The sequence below is a fragment of the Lissotriton helveticus genome, chromosome 5_1, assembly GCF_964261635.1.
Source record: "Lissotriton helveticus chromosome 5_1, aLisHel1.1, whole genome shotgun sequence".
In the NCBI taxonomy this organism is placed as follows: Eukaryota; Metazoa; Chordata; class Amphibia; order Caudata; family Salamandridae; genus Lissotriton; species Lissotriton helveticus.
Genome location: NC_136065.1, coordinates 1,313,520,903 through 1,313,538,441, shown reverse-complemented (window position 1 = coordinate 1,313,538,441; position 17,539 = coordinate 1,313,520,903).

Here is a 17,539-nt window from a genome sequence, read left to right as displayed (position 1 = left end):
TAGCACCCTGACAGTTCCATTTTAACAGATCTGATCTGCTGCCTGAGGCATGTAAGCATGTCTGCTAAATAATCTGAAATATTCCTTTGTGAACGGACATAGTTGGGGTGTGTGCCCACACATTCCTATTCATACATCCAGCCAACAGACGGCTGAGTTTTTAAGCAGTACTCACTAGATGGGTTGTGGTTCAGCCCTTTACACCCCCCCTCTCCTTTAATTAATTGCGAATTCCGTAGTGGAAGGGAGGGATAGCTGGTGTACTAGTAGGATTCTTGAAAACATGAACATTGTGTTTTCATGAACACTGCCTAACAAATGCACATAATATGCATGCAAAGGTAAGGCACATTATGTTGTTGCTCACAAATGGCCCCTGTTGACAACCTGCTACTGCAATTTCCATATAAACTTGTATTGAGTAGATGTTAGTGCAAACCCCCTGATGGCAGCATGTTTCATACCTTAATACCTGGTTCTGTTGCTGTCATACAGCTCAAGCACCACTTTTATTAGCTGTAATCTGCTCCGCAAGCCACTGTTCTTATGCCTCTCCAATTATTTGGCATGGAAAAGTCAGTTCATATCAAGTGTCTGAAATGGTCGTTCTGCCTCACGCATCCCATCAGTGTGGACATTGGTGACTCAGTTTTGTTGTCCCATTGAGGATGTGGACTTAGAATTGTGTTTGGTGGTTCAGTGTGCTTGCAATTGTACTTGTTTCTTGTGTTTCAGGTGACAGGGCACATGCAAAACTGCCAATAAATCATGCAAAGCCCAGGGAACTGGTCTGAGAAGGTGTCAACTGTTGAAGCATCTAGACTAGAGCTTGTAGCAAGAACTGCATAAGATTGACCAAGTTCAAGTTATTTATTTATCAAGTGCTTAGTGAAGATGTGACATAACCAGCACTATAACAAATCTAAGTGGGAGTCTCCTATAGTAGGCTGTATCTCACAAGCTTACACAGCAGCTATGGGTTTGGTGAACAGCTGTTTTTTGGGATACACATGCTACTTAATCCAAGACTCACCATGCATTGTATAAGCAAACTATAAAGAGTCCTTATTATACAAGTCCAACTCCCCTCCTGTATACCATAGTTGGCCTCATTGGACATTCATAAACGATGCTATATTCAACAAAATCACAAATAATTGTTCCAGTCTCACCTTCAAATGGCCACATTCATACATTGCAGACTAAGCAGAACCCTCTCACCTTTTTGTGCACAACACAAGACCACAACAATGTAGTTAGGAACTTGGAATTTGATGCCTACCGGGAACCTGGATTTTGATGCAAGAGCCAAGCAATTGGCAATGGACACCCGAATCAAGAGGAAAAAATGGGAAAGTCCTCCAACACATCCACCCTTACACTGAAAACACCTAAAAAATATCTTCCAAGACCAAATTTATTTCACATTAAATAACAACCATTTTGAAAGAATAATATACCTGCTAACCACACAACCAAACACACAGTATCAAAAAATGCTTCCTCAGGCTGAGTGGATTGCCGTTCAAAATCAGCACAAAAGGGAAGTCAAATAAAAAATGTGCTGCAATACCCAATGATTATTGGCACTATACAAATTTAAAAAAAGTTAAACTAGCATGACTATCGGAGAGCCATATAATAAGTCTAAAGAACATTTATTTGAATGAGTTTAGAAATACTTTTCATATTTATTTAACTCCGAGATCTGACAACCTGTTTCCCTTATGAACACTTACAATCAAATCTTGACTTTCATCCTTTGAGTAGAATGGAAATGAGCATTTTAGTCCCAGAATTAAAACATCCACATTGAATATAGAACTATGGTCTTCAGTGTATATGAAAGAATTTAACTTATTATCAACAGAAATAAAGCCTACCTAATGACTCAAACATGATTTGGATCTGTTAGAACTTTGACCTTATCCTAGAACCCCTGCTGACAACCATGATAAGACTCTAAGCCCCCTTGACTTCTCTGATTTTGTGATTATTATTACCTGTACTTTATTCAATTTCTACTAGTTCTAGATGTATACTCATTAGCTTGAACCTGGTTCTATTTCTTTTTTCTTTTTTTTTATTATTTTCTTGTCATTTTCTGCCTCTATGTTACTATTGACACCCTTTGCGATGTATTTTTTGATGTTGTACCTCACGCCACTTTGATGTTTCTCTTAAATATGCAATCAATAAACTTAGCTTTTGAAACTTAAATACTTTAAGAGAACTCTCATCCACAGAGTGCCTGAGGCATGCTTCATCATGGAGAATGACAATGTATCTGGATGGGCTGGACCTATTTGATGGATCCTTGATAGTTTTATCTGAGGAATGTTATATCAGTTATTTCATTAAAATTAACTAGTGGTATATCCCATTGGGTGGATATATTAGTGGGTTCCCCTAGTAGAATTAAAAAACACTATGAATCTGGATGAGCCTAATTCACTGTAGAGAAGACATCTGCCCATTTACCTTTTCCCTAAAGGATCCCCTTGGGGTTGAGGAGATCTAACCGGGTGTGCCCCCTCTCCTCCCAAATAGGAGGTCTACAGCACCATATCACATCAATTTGCTTCTGCAAGGGTCCACAGGCTCCTATACTTCTGAGCACTACCTATCCCTGTATGTTCTCCCTAACAAAAATGAGACTTTCGAAGTCTCCCAGGTGCAACTTTCCTCAGCAGCACATATATCCAAACATTTGCCCTGCACCAACTGATCACCCCACATTCATCCTTCACTGCCAGTAACACTCTCTTAATTGTTAAGGGTACCTGTAGTATAAACGTAATTCTCTCTCGTCAACCGTCCCATCTTTCACAGATGCTGTCTACGGTCTCCACAACTTTCGCCACTCAATGAGCAACATATATGCCCCATCGAATAATATTTCTTTATTACTCTATTGCCTTCTCTGTGGTTTGGATACCTCCCCAACACCAACGACCCTCTCTATGGGGCTCAGAATCACCCACACCTTGCTACAGATGCAACCTCTGCAGGTTTGCTCAACTCTCGGTTCCCTCTGGAACCTTCTTCTTTTAGGTTGCTGTGCACCTCACAGCACATTGCTCCCTCTATGTGCCTCATTTTACTTATTTAAGTGTCTGAACCTAGGCACACATAAAAGTAAAACAAACTTTTTCTCTTTTTGTAGAATTCAGTACATTTGGAAAATTATGCTAGGCATTGATTAATAGTCATATAAATGCTGTATTCTTTTGTTCTCTTTATTCAGTCGTTGTATGAGCAAACAGAAACCAGCTGACACATGTTTTGTCGTGTACCGAAGTTAATTCCACGACTCCTCAGGGCTGGGGAAGATACAAAAGGTATGTATGATACAAAATGCTCACCACAGTTACAGCAATAGGTGAGCATACATGCGATTTAGGATGCTAGTGGCGACCAAAAAACACAGTGTAACTGGATGTAAAGAGTTAGAGTAAGCATATATGTTTTAGGGTATCATCAGTGTATTAACTAAGACAGGCACATACTTTTCAACAGTGACATTTCTAAGCAATGCTTATGTAAGTCAAACAGACTGTGACAATTTCTATATGGTCAATATTCATTAGAATTGAGTTAAAATTCTTAAACCATCAAAAAATAGGACTAGAGTAGGTACTTAATTACAAAAATAAATCGTTAAATACCTGAAAGTTGACATACACAGCTTTGTAATCTAAGGTGTGGAAGAAAAATGATAAGCGAGACAGGAGAAGCATAAGTGTCTGTAACCTAGAGTCATCGCTTCAAAACATCGGCAAAGCCAATAGTTCTCATTTGCGAGTCCTATTGGCTTTGCAAATGCTGTTTTGGGACAACCGCTGACTCTGGGATTTGAACTTAGATAAATAGCTTCAAAGTCAGCAAATTATCGGCTGGACCACACTGTCACCTCTTCTGTTGTTTCAAAATATTTCCTAGTATGAATCATGAAATTACCCCCTATCTAACTTGCTGCAGCTTACATTTGCTCCAGTCCATGCCAATTCAAGTTATATTTTGTCACTATCTGGCTTCAATTTTTTTTTCACGTTTATGAGTTCTTTTTAACAGTAGCATTTTTGTATTTTTACTATTTCCCCAACCTTCATTCACTTTCCACCATGCGAAATATAATAATTTAGATGTAGAAATCCCAAAAGTGTCTGAAAAGCAGCAGCATAAGTTCACCAACACTGAATGCATAAAGCTGGCCACCCAAACCAATTGCATCAGCCATAAATCTGTAAAGCTTTGTTAATGTTTAGAAAAGAAACCCAATAGTCCTACCAATAAAGCTATTATTTTTGCTAATGCAATATCTGACGCTGTACAGTGAGTCACTTACATAGAAATATAGCTGAGCTGTATGGCCCCCAGTACTGTACATTATCTATGCAGGAAGAAAGGTTACAACTCCGCTGTGAGGCTTTCATCAAGAGGAACGTCCTTCTTCGGCTGAATGTGCCCTTAATGTTGTGTCTGTGAGTGAAGTTTGCTATGTGTGAGAGGATGCAGACACTTATTCTGCCAGTATAGTATCTATTCTGTGTATGTGAGGTAATCCCAGACTGCTGCTGCTTCGGCCACCTGCCCTGTACCTCTTATTCATTCTCTTAGTGAACCTTGCACTGCTTCTGCTGCGACCTGTCTTATACCTGGCCTTCATTGGATTCTTGCTTTATTGTCTGCAACTCTGTTTTGTGTTTGTAAAGCTCTGTGAAAACCTGTGCTAGATTGCAGATTTAGTTTAAATTATGTGTTAGAGAAGATCAAGAGCTGTACATTACATAAAATTATAATCACAATGACTAATATATTTTCATTCAATAATGAGTGTTTATTGACTGCCAACACCAATTGATATAAGCACATTCACAATATTTTACTATAATGCCCATCTCAATTGTGTCTTTGACAGTATCTCACGAACTACACTGCAGATCTTTAGCAGACAATAAAACCATAAATCAATTCTTATTTATTAATCATGGGATTTTAGTCTATTTCTGAGTCTGATAATGTCTTCACCTTCTTCACAATATGCACATTAACACCACCAATTAATTTACCACGCATATTCACATACCACACAAGTGAAACGCATCAGTAAAACAATTCACGATGCATAACCCTATTGATACTCACACCTTCAAAACAGCAACCACCTTCAAAACTGCACCTCACCAATCTTCAAATTGTGGGCTTTAAGCTATGGGTCTCAGGCATTACTCTAACTTTGGAATCACTATTTACAGCTCCTCTTCTCACACCATAAACTGTCCTCCTGCTAGCAATTTTCCGGAGTGAGGAGAACAGGCAGCATTTTCTAACAGTGCCGTCAGACCCTCTCGGGTGAAGTCACATGCTCTACAAATCCTGATAGATTTTCTCTTTCTTTTCAAACTCTCAAACCTTTAACCTCTTGCATTCTCCATTGATGTGATCATTCAATTTTAATTCCCTCTTTAGCTGGTTATTTCTTTTTCTGTTCTTTTTCTATTAAAATAATATATACAACTATTTTGAAAAGCAAATAAAGTCAGTAAGCACAACCCTACTATTAATGCTGACAGAAATAGAACCTTAAGAACTCCTTTACCAGTGGTTGCAAACGAATTGCCAATAACAGAAAATCCTTTGCCTACATTTTCTAAAACCCAGGAGGCCCTAATGATTCTAATTCAGGTTTCAGAAATCAGAAATGTTCTTTGTGAATTCTAAAATGTTCTTGTTGTCATCAGGTATTAGCAGCAATGCTGAGCTTTCAGCATCTTGCAGACTCAATTTGATTCAAATAATCTTTATTCGGCTTTAGATATTAAAACCATAAAACCACATATAAATATAACAATATAATACTAATGTCTAGTAAAAAACAATCCTCACAGGGATCAACCAGCGAAGTAGAAATAACTTGTACCAATGGGAATGCCAAAATTCAATGGCTCCAAAATCATTTGTGCTATGCCAATAAAACATGTCAACCAGGATCAATACAGTAAAAGAGAACAAGCTAGTTATTCACAGCTAGATCTGAGTCTGATGGCAGATTTTAGGAATTTGAGTACATAAAGCACAGTGCTACCTGCATTTGTAAGAAGATAAAAGCTGGGCGCACTGGCCTAAAGTTAGCCTTTTTCCGAATCGAAATTTTGAAGGACTTTCTAGGAATTTCTTAAAAACTACAAAACATCATAAAATGAATCATGTCCTGTGGAGATTGACCATCGCAGCCACAGGATAACAAAGTTTGGCCCTTACTACAACCCCTAGGGTGAGCAAGGAGGGGGTGAAAAAGATCAAACCGGAATCTTGTTAGCAGGAATCTGTCATATGACTTTATGAATCCCAGTAAGTAAAACTCAGCCGATTTAGAGGTTTTTAACATGACAAAGCGACATACGCTAGGCTTCAGAAGCTCCCACTCTTCCCTTGCCATAGCCCACTGCACATAAAAAGTTGCCTATATAAGGTTCAAGTCTCTCATAGTTGTCCGCTCCGGATTGTTAAAAAGATCACCTAACCCCGTGCTCGTTAAGCTCACTTCGATGTACTTGACCCAAGGTACAGATGGGACGTAATCAAGGGCCAAACAATCTTTTATGATGAGTCTATTTAATGTTGTCCCCTTACTGGCCCAAGTTTTTAACCATAGGGATACAAGACGAAATGCTATCAGGTCAGTTATATATGACATACCAAGCTCCTCGTGTATTGTAAAAGAGGAGGTGCCTTGAGGAACGGATGGAAGCTGTCTCAGAAATGTATTTTCTATGATTTGAAGGTCCTCAGTCTTAGTAAACCCCCAAATGTTACTGCCATATAATGCATTGAAAAGACACTTAGGGCCAGATGTAGGTAAAGTACATTTACCGATTCTAAAATACAGAATGTTACTGATTCGGTATTTTAGAATCGGTAAATGCTATCTAGCAAAATGATTGGTAAACATTACCAAATCAGTAAGATTCGGTATTTACCGAATCGGTATTTACCGATTCGGTAATTGCCATTCATTCCTATGGGCCTGGGCCCATAGGAATGAATGGCAATTACCGAATCTGTAAATACCAATTCGGTAAATTGGGGGACACATTCAAGGGTGCCAGGGTGTCACTTTGACCCCCTATTGAACCACTGAATCGTGCTTGTGTGCAGAAGTGGCACACATACATGCCCTAAGGGCATGTATGTCTGCCACATGGCACAGTTGAAAATGCACAGATTTGCATTTTCAAGTTATTCGTTATTTACCACCAACTTATAGTTGGTGGTAAATAACGAATCCTAAAATGGGAAAAGCACTCAATTTACCGATTCCTTAAAATACCGAATTGGTAAATTACTGAATTTGCAATTTAGGCCACCTACATCTCAGAATCCTAATACCGGTCGGTAATGGCCGAAATTCGGTAATTTCGGCCATTACTGACCGGTATTGGGCAACCTACATCTGGCCCCAAGTTCCACAGAGCTTTAGTAAGGCTCTCACTGTTTTTCCCCCAATCTAGTTGTAAAATTAAATATGGCTGTGGACTCTCTGGATAGATCATTTCTCCTATGGGTAATTTGAGGCCCCCATTTCATTTTATCATCCATCAAAACACCTAGGTATGAAAAGACACTCGACCTTGCAACGGGGGTGGGCCCTACCTTGAAGGTATATGGCCTGCTGGGGTGGGCCCCTATTTGCATGATAAAGGAGTTAGAATTGTTAACCATGAGGTCCTGCTTTCCCTTAAAATGGACAAAAGACTTAAATAAGGTTTGTAACCCCTGTTCCATCCTAGCCATCAAAACGGCGTAGTATGTATACAGTAGAACGGGAAGGCCACTCCATCCTACTTGCAGGAAGTCTGCCTTGGTCGCTATAAGGGTCCTCTCTAGGTCGTTGATATATACATTAAAAAGAAAAGGGGCCAAGATACAACCCTGCCTTACCCCTCTCCAGATAGGGAACAAGCTTGAATACTTCATGTCACCCGAGTAGCGTACTGCCGCCCTTGTGTCTTGGTGGAGATCCTGTAGGAAAAGGACTATATCCCTGACCACACCCAGGGAGAGCAGGGTCTACTACAACCTGCATCTATTCACGAAATCAAATGCAGAAGAAAGGTGCATTAAGGCCAGAAAAATGGTGTTGGTGCGAGCAACAGTATACTTGTTTGCTATCAGGAATAGGTTCAGACATTGCTCTATTGATGAGAGGCCGGAACGGAACCCATATTGGGCATGGGACAAAATGTCATTCTCTGCAGCCCAATTGGATAAACAATCTTTCAAGATTCGTCCAACCACTTTAACCACAGAGTCCAGCAGGGAAATGGGCCTGCAACAGTGTGTACTCTCTCTATTCCCCTTTTTAAAAACGGGGACAATAGTGGAGGTGGCCCTTGAGACTGGGCACCAGACCTAACAGCCGTGTTAATGACAGGGGTAAGCACCAGAGCCCAAAACTCCAAATGGGACATATAAAGGTCGAGTGGAATTCCATTCGATCAAGGCACCTTGTTTCGCGTCATGCCCACTATTCCCCGCTTCTTCATCCGAAACTGTTAGTGCAGAATTTTCATTAACTCCCATCCCGGGTAATCTCTGGTCCATAATACCCCTGAACATACCCTCAAAGTGACTGACTCAGTCTTCCCCCGTGATATGCGCATCAAGAGCACTTGCTGTCTCTACTCCCAAGATTGGGCTATTAATAATACCCCAGAACGTGGTACTGATACTGATTATACTGGGTTCTATAAGCTTCCCCCAAGCATCCTCTTTCAAGGCTTCCTTACGTTTTTTAAGGCCCTCATTATACTGTGTTCTACGAGTTCTGAATAGACCTCTATCCATGGGGACAGCGTGCAGTGCTTCCTTAAGCGACCTGTCCACGTGTGAGCATGTTGTGTCAAACCATCATGGGGGCCCTTTCTTGTTGGTTATTTGAAGAGGGAATAGACTATAGGTCAGAGATGGAGCAGCAATGGATTCAAAGGCTTTATCAATTAACTCAGCCGGGTGCCACTGAACGACCATACAAACCTGGATCTCTTCCTGGTAATTAGCTAAAAAGTCTCATGAAAAAGATAAGGAATAATCTGCACCCATTTAAGCCTTCTACCCCTATTTGTGGGCTGAGGGGCACCTCCTCCCCCCTCCCCTTCTTGAAACCCAGTGTGAGCCCTCTGGTTTTAAGACATAGTGGGTTATGGTCACTGTGAATACTTGTCTTAATAAAAAAGTCTGATATTAAATGGAAAAGAGGGGTGGAGACAAGAATGAAATCAATAAATGAGTCACTACCTTGTCCTTTAAAAGTGGGAGTGATATCGCTCCGGGCCAGGTCCATTTTGTCCATCGCGGATTGGAGATCAAAATCGCATTCTAGGGTATTGGGGATTTCCCCTGCCGTCCTAATGTCTACTGATCTTGTTCTGTGTCACTTACACTGCTTGATTCTGTTTCTTCGGCAGTGGCTGGCGGTATGTGATCAACTGACAGACTTGATCTCAATTTCCTTTGACTGTAATTTTGTGGTCATTCAGCATTGCGGGTGATTCTTCTTGATCTAATGCTCATTCCTTCACCCAGATTATCTGTTTGTTCTGGTGTTGCCTCAATAGTTATCTCTGATTGAGATCGTGTTTCTTCTTCTTCTTCTCTTTCAGAGATTTCAATGCCACAGGAATATGAATTGATGTGACTGTCTGAAGTTCTTCACCCTTTTTTCCTTCCTGTTGTTGTTTCTCTTGGAGTATTGCTGCTTGCAATTGTTCAGCTTGCTGTGGTTTTGTCGCCAGTGCTCTTGGTTCTGGCTCAAAGAACACTATCTCCTCATCTGGACTGCTTACTTTCTGAGTGTCCGATGCATGCGCCCAATTTGGTATGCCAGCATATTTAACAGCAGTAATCGTAATAAGATTTACCTGGAATGAGCTTTTCCATCTCGGTTCCAATCAAGACTTTTTAACGTGTTCCTTGATCAACACCTAGTCGCCGGGACCAAAGTAATGGCATTATTTCTGATGTGGATTTGAGGTATCAGCAAAACGTTTGCAGTAATTAAGTATCATGTCATTTGTGATGTTCAAAAGTGCATTCACAGGTACAGTAGATAGTTTCATTGCATGCCCCATCAATATCTATTGGGGAGATAACCCCATCTTCCTCTCAGAAATACTTTGGAGATTTGTCAACACCAAAGGCAAATCATTTAGCCATTTCCATGATGTGGCAGCACACACTTTTGATAACTGGGACTTTATGTTTCCATTCATTTTTAGGACCTCATTGTTGAAAGAAGTCCCACAATCAGGCCCCAGTGAAACCAGTAATCCATACCTAGGTATTATCTCTGGTGATACCAGCTTTGCTATAGTGAGACTGTCATTTCTCCATGTTGGGTAGGCTTCCGCCTATTGAGAGAAAATACACAGTATAACCAGAACTTTTCTCAGCCCATTACAAACAGGCATCTTGATAAAGTCGATCTGCATTCTGTTGAAGGGACTACCTGAACTTCCTGAGTGGCTTATTAAAACTGATATTCTTTTTCTTAAATTCATCTGCTGACATGTCACACAGCGATGGCATACTTCTTTGGCAAGCATCCTAATCCTAGGATTAAACCAATTCTGTCTGAATGATCTCACCATTGCATTTCTCCCTAGGTGTGTTGGGCCATGGAAACGTCATGTCATGGGAAACAATAAATTGTCTGGCAACAATGGTCATCCATCTGCTGACATCCAAATGTAATTTGCTCTTTTTCCACATCTTGCTCTGATCAAACCCTTTTTTCTGCTTCGGAAACATCTTCTTCTAATCTCTAGAGCTCTTCCCATGTTTCAGCTACTGACAACATCAAGAAAGCAGTGTCCTATACAGATACATTTTTATGAGGCCTGCTATATGTGATGCAACAAGTGCACAATACTGTGCAACTTTATCCACAAATCTGTTTGCAACTGTGACATGTCTGTAGGCACTGTGCCACTTCTGTGAGCTGCACATTTTCCAGCTGTGACTTCTGTAGGTATTTGCAATGCTTCAGGCAATTTTCATACATGTTCCCCATTTCTAATTGGTGTGGCAGATGAGATCATGAAACCTCTTTGTGACCATAACTGTCCAAAATCATGGGCCGCACCAAAGCCATTTTGACTATCTGTAAATATAGTCCTTCTTGATCGGGCTGTTAGACTACAAGCTCTTGTCAGGGCAATACATTCTGGAACTTGTGCTGAAGTAACACTTAATAACCATGAAGCTTCTACAACATCTTGACTTGTACAGACAACATTAACTGCCCTCAGGGTGCCTTCATTATTTCTCAGACATGAGCCATCCACAAAGATTACAGTCACGCTAAAACATAAGGTATGTCAGACCTTGGCTTGGTACATAAATCTATGACATCGTGAAAATCATTTTCAATTTAATATCAACTGGAGACCTCATTTATGGGTAACAAAGTTGACGGGTTCAAACGATGCCATCTTTTTAGAATCATATTTTTGGCTGGAAAGATCTGCTCCTCATACATCAAAAACCTGCTGTATGTTATGTACTTGGTCTTTGTTTGAGTGAGTAATATTTCTATAAAGTGTGGGACTATAACAGTTAAAGGATGTCCCATTACTATGTTTGCACACCTCGCAATATTCACACTGACCGCAGCTACCGAGTTAAAGCAGCTGGGCAGTCCTGCTGGGGGTCAGGGGTAGGCAAAAAATAGGCCACGGGTCTTCAGGCATCTCTATGCCTCTGAGTAAGCACTGAGAGAGTTCGCCCTCCCCCTCACTGCAAAACAATGTGAACATCTTACTGTAATCAGGCATTCCCTGTGCTGGGAGCATGACAGAGTCTTTCTCTCAGTTCTAGAAAAGCGTTCAAGCTCTCATTGTCCAATGGAAGGGGATCAGGTCCATATTTGTGTTTCAGACTTAGCCACTTGAGCCTGTCCACTGTAGGGGCTTGTGCTTGACTTCATGGTTACAGGTTCAAATCCTGGCATGTCCTCTCAGCCATTCATCTTTCTGAGGTTGCTAAATTAAGTACCATTGAGTTAGGTAACAATAAACACCTGTTATTTGGTGGCAAGATAGCACTGGGTGAATGTGCACTTTGCAAATACATGTTATTTTATAAGACAAAAGTTTGGTACCCGCTGTCTAGAAACATTCTGACTTCTCTTTGTGTTCTGGGTGGGTTTATCAGGAGGATAGTTTCCACTCTCTCTTGTGACACCTTTATTGATCCTTTCTCAATTATATGTCCCAAGTATTGGACTTCTTTCTGACAGTATTGCTGTTTACCTGGAGACATTTTATGTCCCTTCTCAGCTAGGTGATTTAACAATGCAATTGTATCCTGTCTGCAAGCTTCTCATGTAGCTGATACATCAGTGATGTCATGAGTGATGTCACTGACCATGTCATGAGTGATGTAATATGTGACGTCATCAGCAGTGCATTGCACGCGCAAGTTATAGTGAGTTCAACTAACTATAACGTGGGAATTTCAATGGTTTTATGCGAGTAAAATTTCCAGCTAACTATAACTGGTGTGAAACCTATGGGTTTTTCAGTGAATTTCATAGGTTTTTTACTTCAGATTTCTTACCGAGCAATCAAAGATATATGTATAATATTTATAAATTCATTCAATATAACAAAAGCAAGTCCATATATTGTCCAATATCCAAATAGACACCAGAGTCCTGATGTTCGATGATCCATATTTATTTCCAGCAACCAAAGTTCAAACAATCTCTGTTTCCAAAGTTCAAACTATTTTCTGTATCCAAATTCAAATTTCTCTGTAGCCAACACGTGTTTCGTTGTCAGAACAACTTCATCAGGGCTGCAGACCAAAAATATAAGATTGGAACAATTGTATACCCACAAACACAAAATACTAGTTAGGAAAAATTACTATTAATAAATCAGTCACCTCCTAAGTGAAAAGAAAAAAGCACATAGTTCCCAATTTTTAGTGACAGTAGTTAATAAGTGTCAGCTAATTCTAAGTGACTCCCGGTGTCAAGTAAAAATTCACAACAAAACAATCGGGTATTCTGCCATTCATAAAACACAAAAATATGCTTTACCTAAGTTTGGTAAATAGTCTTCTATTATTTTTTGACAAGTTATTTTCTTCTCCATGGTTTCTGGAATGATATAAGGAAGCTCTTAGCCCTGTCCCCACAAGTCTCAACCAATCAAACTACATATTAAAAAACAAACTGAACGTGCATTTCAAGCACCAAACTTAAAGTCTATCTTCATAATAGTGGAGTAACCATGAGTCCTATATTATGTCTGCATTAGTCACGTAAATCACACATTGAATTCAGCCTCTTTAAGCACCAAACTCAAAATCTATCTTCATAATAATGGAGTAACCATGAGTCCTATATTATATCTGCATTAGTCACGTAGATCACACATTGAATTCAGCCTCTTTAAGGGTTATATTCTAAGTAGATATCCACATTCCGTCATCCTGCTTGTTTAAACCTATATTAACGCTTACCTATTACAACATCTAGTCCCGTGTATCTCTCGTTCAGTTGAATACGCATATAAAGTTAAACCAGCGTCATAAGTATCATCACAGGTACAAAGTCTATTAAAAAAGAGAAAGACACTAGATACTATAGTGTCACTACATAAGTCACGTAGATCACACATTAAATTCAGCATCTTTAACATTCGTAAGTTAGATTTCTCAATCTAGTTTGCACTTTCGCTTACCTATTTCGGCATCTAATCTCGTGTATCTCCCGTTCCTTTCAACGCGCCTGTATATTTATACCAGCTTCTACGAAATCTATATGAAAAACGGGAGAAGCTCTGTATATACGTGTCTTACATTATTCAACTAAGAGTTTCTGTTACAATTGGATTTACTCTCACCTTTCTTCAATATTTCAGTCGAGTGTATATTTTCGGCTCAGTCCCCTCGTGTTCGGTTTAACCGGCGTCTGCCATCTCCACCATCTTACTTAAGTAATCTATTTACAGGTCAAGTCTAATCGAGTAATTCACTTTGCTGCCGTCATCTTGGTAAAGTTTATCGCCGTATATTTAAAAACAATTGGGAATTTATCGTGTTATATAAACATTAAGAGTCACTATTGTAAGATCGCTGTAATGATTGTCATATCTTATTTACGTAAACGATAATTAATATTTTGCAATCATCTAACACATCAAAATATTTATCGTGTTTTATAAGTTCAGTAAAGATAATGTCAGTGACCCGTCTCTTTTTACATAAGTTCACCCAACTGAGGCCATATCCGTGTATTCTGACTCCGCCATTTTGGAAAGGTGATTCCTCCAAAGTTAACCTGCATTCTAAATAATTACGTAATTTATTTGAGTTACTGAGAGATACACAGAATTAATAAGTATACACAGATTCATGTAAATTTAAAGAGTAAGTGGGAATTAAAGTTATGTAGAGTTTCCTTGAAAATATTGTAAGTGACAGGGGGTCAATATGAATTTCGAGATTTATGTAAATTTGAGGAGTTAGGGGGAATTCTAATTTTGTAAAGTTTTCTTGGGAGTACTTGCCAGTGACAAGGTGTCAAGCGCCTCACATCATTCCACCATAATTATAGTAATGTCTGATTCAAACAATAAAAGGGGTCATGACAATCGCATTTGAAGAGCCATCATATCAGCAAAATTATATCATAATTCAACACATAATATATAACAAAGTTTAAACTAGTGAGCCAAATCTAGTCCAGAAGATTTATCTTCATAGTATACATAATAATTCGCTCTCTTATTAATCTCCTAAATGATATTGAAGCTCAGAATCCAAGTTGAGTCCATCTTCAACTGCTCAAAGGACCATGATCCATCTTGCCTCTTTACGTCTAAGTTTAAGTAATCTATTTCCTCCTCGTCTGTCTAACACCACTTGTTCAATACCATGATACAGGAATTTATGTCTGTCAGAATCATTCCCATTTTGTATAAAGTGTGCAGCAATAGGATACCTTGTATCTCCATTTTTTAGTGCACGATAGTGTTCAATCATACGATCCTTGAGTCTCCTTACTGTACTTCCTACATAAATTTTGCCACAAAGACAAGCAATAACGTAAATTACAAATGATGTTTCACAATTGATAAAAGAATCAATACAAAATGTACCAGTATTATTGTATTCAAATTTCTGTATCTTCTTCATTGCCCACCGACATGAACTACAATTACCACAGTTATAAAACCCATTAGGGCGAGTACGAAGCCAGTCACATCGACCAGGTTGTTTAGTGGGTTTAGGGTAGCTTGGGCTCACAATATTAGCTAGTGACATTCCTTTTCTATACGTTATGCTTGGTCGTTCTGTTAGAAATGGTTTTAAATCTTTATCAGAATTGAGCATATGCCAATATTTGCTCATGATATTGAAAAGCTTATGACTACCTCGACCAAAGTTAGTAATCATTCTGATTTTCTGACTGTTTTTTGATATTTCGGGTTTACTCTTGGGTCTCAATGTATCTTCTCTCTGTAGTTTCTGGACTCTACTTGCTGCCTTATTGACTACAATATCTGAGTATCCTCTGTTTTTAAACCTTATGACCATATCATTTACATTTGCATAAAAGTCTTCATCCTTAGAACAATTCCTCCTTGCCCTAATCATTTCTCCATAAGGGATTGGATTGATTTGGCTCTTCGGGTGGCAACTATCTGCTCGTAATAATGCGTTGCAACTGGTCTCTTTACGATACATACGGCTGCCCAGTTTATTGTCTTCCACAAATAGTTCAATATCTAAAAAGGTCAATTTCTCTTTGCTATAATGGGTAGTGAATGACATGCTTAGATCATTAGTGTTCAAATACTCAAAGAAAGATTTAAGTTCATCAGATGTACCTCTCCAGAATAACAAGCAGTCATCAATGAATCTACCCCAGTAGTATATGTGATCTATCCATTGACTGCCTTTATGGCCCCAAATCAGCTCCGCCTCCAATCTCCCCATGAAGAGATTCGCGAAGGACGGAGCAAATTTGGAACCCATCGCAGTTCCAATCTTTTGTTTGTACCAGGTAGATTCAAAAAGAAAGTAATTATTTTCCAATACCATCCTTGTCATCTCCAATAACATAGATGTATGGTCCAAATACTCTGCTGGTCTACTGTTTAAGAAACTCTCAATACCTTGAATTCCTTTCTCATGGTCTATATTCGAGTAAAGAGATACCACATCTAAGGTAGCTAAAATCATATCACTATCCCAAAGTACATCATTCATTATATTAAGAACATGTTTCGTGTCCTCAATATGGGACGAATAATGGGTACAAATGGTCTAAGATAAGAGTCCACAAATTGTGACAGCTTCTCGGTGGGTCCTCCTATGCCTGAAATTATGGGTCTCCCTGGTGGTTTATGTCTGTTCTTATGTATTTTAGGTAGACAATACATGCAAGGGGCCCTTGGTGATTGTATTTTCAAAAATAAATATTCATCATGATCTAAGAGACAGTTATCATACCATTCTTTAAGTTTCAAATTGATTTTGTTTGTGACTATCTCTAAAGGGTTAACACTTATTCTCTCATAATATCTATTATCTCTCAATTGAGATAGGACTTCATCATTATAGTCTTTCCGGTTCATGACAACAACGTTGCCACCCTTATCAGCTTTACTGATCATAAGTTCTGGGTGATCCGTTAAATTCCGTAATGCCTCCCTTTCATCCATTTTCAAATTGTCTGGGAACAATTTTCTATTATCATATTGACCTCTTTTAATCAGGTTATCAATTTCCAAAGTAACGGCTTTATAGAAGGCATCTACCACATTGCCCGATGATAACTGTGGTGTCCACTTTGATTTTTCTTTAAAACCACTACTAGATGCTAAACCTGGATTAATCTCTAGCTCAATCAAAAGAGTATTCATTGTTACCGGGTCTTCTTCTGACTCTGATAAAGATAACAGCAATTTTGAGTCATAAAGATCTTGAATAGATATCTCACTCAAAATAGGTTTATTAGTAGTTTTAACCATACCATCATCTTTGTTTGAAAAAAACTTCTTAAGCTTAAGTAAACGAACAAATTTGTACAAATCAATCTTGGTAGCATGCCAATCAGTATTTTTAGTCGGACAAAATCCAAAACCTTTCTTAAGTATATTAATCATACTCGTAGACAATTCAATAGATGAGAGGTTAATTACTTCAATCTCACTGGTTCCTGTATTCATTTCCTCCATGACCTCAGTCTCTCTCTCATCCCTGGGGCCACTTCTCCTGCGCCTGCCACGACTCCCCCTCCTTGCCTTCCTGTTTGGTTGTTGCCATATCTCTCTCCTGTATCTCGAGTTCCTTTCCTGATTCTTTGGACTTCTACTAAAAAATTATTAATAGGAGTTGTACCTTCTCCTCTAGGGACATTGGGAGTAACTGTATTCTCTTCATCAGTAGACAGACTGCTTGTTGATGTATTAACAACTGAGCTTAAGGGTGTAGTGGTTCTCGTATTACCTTGCCCTTT